This window comes from Protopterus annectens, chromosome 8.part0 (assembly GCF_019279795.1).
Source record: "Protopterus annectens isolate FY-2018-M chromosome 8.part0, PAN1.0, whole genome shotgun sequence".
NCBI classification, from domain to species: Eukaryota; Metazoa; Chordata; order Ceratodontiformes; family Protopteridae; genus Protopterus; species Protopterus annectens.
In genome coordinates this window covers 1,171,534,955-1,171,540,954 of record NC_056741.1, presented here as the reverse complement: position 1 = coordinate 1,171,540,954, position 6,000 = coordinate 1,171,534,955, and positions in this window count along the sequence as shown.

Below are 6,000 nucleotides of genomic sequence, written 5' to 3'. Positions count from 1 at the left end.
GGTTTGAATTGGACAACCCCCTGTTTATCCACATATAGCAGAATATCCAAAAACTGAATTTTCTGTTTATTAGTACTATATGTAAATTCTAAACCAAATTTATTTTTATGCAGATCTACCACAAACTTATCAAACTCTAAGACATCCCCTCTACAAATAAAAATTAAATCATCAATAAATCTAAAATAAGAAACAACATTGTTTTGAAAAAATGTCATGGAATACAAAAAATTAATTTCAAAAATTGACATGAACAAAATAGCGTAAGATGGAGCAAAACTTGCTCCCATTGCAGTGCCGTCCACTTGAAGAAAAAACTTATTATCAAATGTGAAATAGTTGTGACTGAGAGCAAATTCTAAGAGTGAAATTATGAATGATGTACGTGGACCTTCACCTAAGATTTTCATTATAGCCTCCAAACCCAATCTATTACTAATATTAGTATATAGTGATTTTACGTCTACCGTGGCCCAATATAAATCAGAATTCCATTTAAAGTTTCTAATTATCTCACAATATTGGTTTGTATTCCCAATGTGGGAAACAACATATTTTAAATGTTCCTTTAGCACACTATCCAAAAAAATCCCCACAAATTCTAAATAACCACCACAACTAGACACAATGGGACGGCCTGGAGGATCAGAAACATTCTTATGTATTTTAGGTATGGTATAAAAAATGGGATCTCTGGGGTTGGCCACAGATAGACGTTTTACATCTTTGCTATTCAAAAATCCAAGCCTTTCACCTCTCTCTAGAATCTCTAACAACAAAGCATTATATTCAATGATGGGATTACTAGGCAACTCCACATATACTTGATCATTGCATAATAAATCATAACTCATTTTTAAATAATGGCACTTGTTCAAAATTACCCATTTGCCCCCTTTATCTGCAATACAAAAGGCATATTTTTTTGCTGCCTCTTTCATTTCCTTTAAAGCATTCCATTCCAATTTATTTAAATTGAATGAAAAATAATGCTTCAGGAAATTAGCATACTCACTTTCCACCTTTTTGCATAGGACATTCTCAAATGTCCTCAAAACTGCAGAGTTTTTAGGTGGATAAAAATTGCTACGACTTGGAAGCTCAGGTAAAATAAATTTCCCATAGCCTGTATAGAATCTTCCTGAATTAATGTCCACTAAACCTGCCTCATAGTTTCCTACCATTGTGCTATTGCCCCCATAACTAGGGATATCTGAGGCATTTTCTTCCATAACCTCATGTACAGAAATATCCAACAACGGATCAAAAAGAACAGAAAAATCTTCCCAATCATCTATATCACTAAAACTTGCAGAGAGATTAATTAGTGTATTATCAGCATGTACTGATGAATTGTTTTCAGTAATTGTTACGAACATATCATTGACATCATTCAAAATACATTTTTTCTCAAAAAACACTTTTAGATATAGTTTCCTGCAAAACCGTTTAATATCTAAAAGAATGTCACAAAGTGCAGGAACTTTTGTTGCGACAAACTTGCTGCCCAAATTCAACACCATAATCATTTCTGGTGTAAAAACCAAATCACTTAGATTCAAGATGCTGGGCCCAATTTCGTTGTTTTCATGAATGATATTGCTATTCAAATGATCAGCTAATACATGCTGAGCATAATCACTCCAAAAGTTCTCACCATCCAAAGCATGAATCTCACCAACGTACACATTAACCAAACAATCAGCAGTACGCCCATGTGAAATGTGCGAACAAATACCATGTGTTGAAGCAAACGCATCAGCATCTAACTCAGTACCTTTTGTGTGCTGCTGTTGGTTGCAGGTACTACAGAGTACCTGATTCTCATACATTTCTCTTTAAGAATCCTACTGCGGATCCAGAGACCATTTCCCAGGGACCTAAAGGCATTATGGCTACTACAGCCAAAAACCCTACCCCTTCAGACAGGGATTCCAGAGCTTTAGAGAGATTGGGTAAGAAGGTATATACCTCTGCAACTCTTGCCATCAGGGCATTAAATTGCCAGTTTCACATGTTGAAGTACCAGCAACATATTATGGAACTAATTAATTAAAAAATGGTGTTATTTCCAGATTGTGCAGAAAATAAAGATTTACAAGAGTTAATGCATTCTGCAAACCAAGTTAGTAAGCATACTTTGCAGTGTGGCTTTGATGCCCTAGAAGCATCTTGCAGGGCTGCAGTCACTGGATCTGTACTGAGAAAGCATGCTTGGCTGAAGGAACAAACCTTGCCAGATCATGTCAAATCGAAATTATTAGACGCTCCTTTAAATCAGGACCATTTGTTTGGCACCAAAGCAGAAGAAGTTCTTAAAAAGATGGAAGAAAAAGCTAAATATATGCAAACTGTCAAATAATTCTTACAAGTGCAACTCCTAGATTCAGTAGGCACTGGCATTCAAAAAACTGGTCCTTTCCAGCCCCTTCCAGGCCTTCCCAGACCAGACCCAGGGGAAACAGGCCACCCAGATTACAGTCTCAGGGTATGCAGAGATCTAAACAATGGCGTGCCCCCACCCCAAAAACAGGGAGTGGTAAGCCACCCCATTATGGAAAAAGTTCACAATGACTTTTCAGTTATCCTTCCCAGCCCTGCCCAATTACTTGTTCCCCTAAGTGGAAAACTTGCCCTTCATGCAAAAAGCTGGATGTCCATTACTCAGGACCAATAAGTCTTAAACATTGTATCCCAGGGGTACAAATTCTACTTCCTTTCACTGCCAACCCCAAGAGGACTTCCAGACCTTCCTCCAAATCAGTGGGTAGAGGCTCAGAAGCAAGTACTTTCCCTGCTCAATATCAAAGCTATTCAACCTGTTCCAGTAGATCAAAGGGGTCATGGTTTCTACTCCAGACTTTTCCTGGTGCCGAGAAAAGAGGGCTTTTGGCACCCAATCCTGGATCTTTCTATTCTCAACACCTTTCTGGTGATCCCAAAATTCAAGATGCTTACCCTGCAACAGCTTCTTCCCATGCTAGCCAAAGATGCCTGGTTAGTCACTCTAGACTTAAAAGAAGCTTATCTGCACATCCCTATAAGGGAGTCATGCAGGAAATATCTACGTTTCAGGGCAGGCTCTATGCACTTCCTTTTGCCTTATCTATTGTGCCCAGAGTATTCACAAAGTGCCTGGCTCCAGCCATTGCATACTGCAGGCAGAAAAATATCCACATTTTCCCATACTTTGATGATTGTCTGATTCAGGCAGATAGTTAGGAATTGCTACTTCAGCACCTGGCATTTGTAAAAAGACTCCTAACTTCATTGGGGTACACCATCAATGAAAAGAAATCACAACTGGTACCCAGTCAAAAAATAGTATTCCTGGGAGCAAGCTTGAACACAACTTCCCAGATGGCATTTCTCAGTCCAGAAAAACAGGTCTATCTGACCAACTACTTCGAACAAATGGCCACCAAAACCCAGCTATCTGCAAGAAAAATACTGCAAGCCCTAGGGTTCATGGCCTCATGCATTCTGCTAATTCTATATGCAAGACTGCATATGAGGAAACTTCAATGGTACTTAAAAAGTCTTTGGTGCCAACATTCTCTGGATCTGGAAACAGTCATTCCTACCATTCCTTATCTAAGGGCAGAGTTCCTTTAGTGGGCAGAAGCATGCAACCACAACAAGGGACTGCCTTTCACTCTACCTCTCACCACCCAAACCCTGACAACAGACACATCAGACTATGCACAGGGAGCTCACATGGCAGGCAAATGCATTCAGGGCAAGTGGAGCCCAGGACAAATTCTCCTGCACATCAATCAAAAAGAGATGCTAGTTGTACAGAATGCTCTGACAGCCTTCAAATACCTAATCCTTCCAGGACAGCTGCTGATAAAAACAGACAACACCACAGTTATGTGGTACATAAACAAACAGGGGGGAACACATTCTTACCCATTCTGCAGGTTAGCCATGGCCTCATGGAACACAGCCTTGAGCAACCAATTGCGTCTACAAGCTAAATTCCTGCCAGGCAAACAAAATTCACTGGCAGATGACTTAAGCAGAAATATCCTGGACCCACATGAGTGGAAATTGGAGACCAACAACTTCAACCTTCTGATCCAGAGGTGGGGGACACCAGAGTTGGACCTCTTTGCCTCCCTCAAAAACCACCAGTTGAGCAAATTCTGCACCAGGAACCCTCACAGCAGGGCCTGGAAGGTGGATGCCCTATCCTTCCAATGGGAAAACCTTTCTATTTATGCCTTTCCCCCTCTGCCCCTCCTCTCCAAAGTACTACTCAAGATCAAACAGGACAGGCCAAGGGCAATTCTTATTGCCCCAGACTGGCCACGCCAGCACTTGTACCCACTCTTACGCAGTCTGACAATAATGCCACCTTGGCAACTTCATCAGACACCTTCCCTGCTGTCTCAGCAGGAGGGACAGATTTTGCATCCACAGTTGCAAACCCTAAACCTTGCAGCCTGGCTTATCCCCTAAATACACCACCAGCAACCCTCATCAGACAGGTGCTGGACATCATGCTTGAGGCCAGAAGGCCTAGTACCAGGAAATCTAATGCTGAAAAGTGGAAAAGATATTGTTCTTGGAATCAGTCTCAAGGAAAGAACACAGCAGTTCCCTCCTTACCTCAAATCCTTGATTACTTATCAGAACTACTCCACAGAGGCCTATCCTTCTCCTCCATTAAGATTCATGCCTCTGCCATCTCAGCTCATTATAATACTGAGCCACCTCTATTTTCTCACCCTCTCATCAAACAGTTTCTGAGAGGGGCTAACAACTTAAGGCCCCCTAGGAGAGCACCCACCCCTGCCTGGGACCCTAACTTTGTACTGAAAAAGCTCATGCTTCCCCCTTTTGAACCTGCTGCTTCAGCAGAGTTAAAATTCCTCTCTTGGAAAACAGCCTTGGTTTTAGCCATAACTTCAGCAAGAAGTGTGCCTGAGTTACAGGCATTAATGGCTGTGGAACCTTTCATTATTTTCCATGCTGACAGGGTTTCCCTCAGGACTAACTCGTCCTTTATGCCTAAGGTGGTGTCCAGTGTGGCTCTAAACCAATCCATCCATTTGCCAACCTTCTTCCCTAATCCTCAGAATAAAGGGGAAAATATCCTGCCCTCCTTGCACGTGCACAGACAGCTCAGGTTCTACCTTGACAAGACTAAACCTTTCAGAAAATCTGACCAGCTGCTAGTCAGCTTTACTACAGGGGCAAGGCCATTTCAAAACAAACCATTTCTAAATGGAGAGCACACTGCATCCATTTCTGCGACAACCACCATGGAAAATCTACCCCACAGGGGATCAGAACACATTCCACTAGGGCTACTTCCACCTCTACAGCATTTCTCAGGGGAGTCCCTACCAAGGACATTCTGGAAGCTGCATCCTGGAGTTCTGTACTTGCCTTCACCAAGCATTACCACTTACCTATTTTTTCTAAATCCAGAGCTGGATTTGCTACAGCAGTCTTATGAAGCCTGCTAGCCGGCCCTAACACTTCTTGACTGCCTCCACCCTTCCTCAACTTTGGAATCAACCCAAGTGTGATGACTGCAACAGTGAAACGTGAAGAACATAGTACAGTTGTGTACACTTACCATAAATGTAGATGTTCGAGTGTGTTCACTGTTGCAATCCTGGTTTCCCTCCCTCCAGCTCCCTGGTTTTTCTCTCTCCTTTCTACCTATCCTCTGTATGGTCATTTTTAACTGGTAATGTTCCACACCATATACTGACTTCCTATTTGAGGGGGCTCCTGATATTTGGGGCAAGAACTGATGCAGTGGCGTCGGCTGCCTGTTTTATACCTCTGACAACTTGATGTCATGGAAGAGGCAACAGCATCTGATGCAGAAATCCCAAGACTCTGGTATTCTGGCTGACTGAGGGCTACCTGCAGGCAGATAACCCAAGTGTGATGACTGCAACAGTGAATACACTCGAACATCTACATTTATGGTAAGTATATACAACTGTACTTTCTCCTTCTGGTCTGAGGACTGAGCCC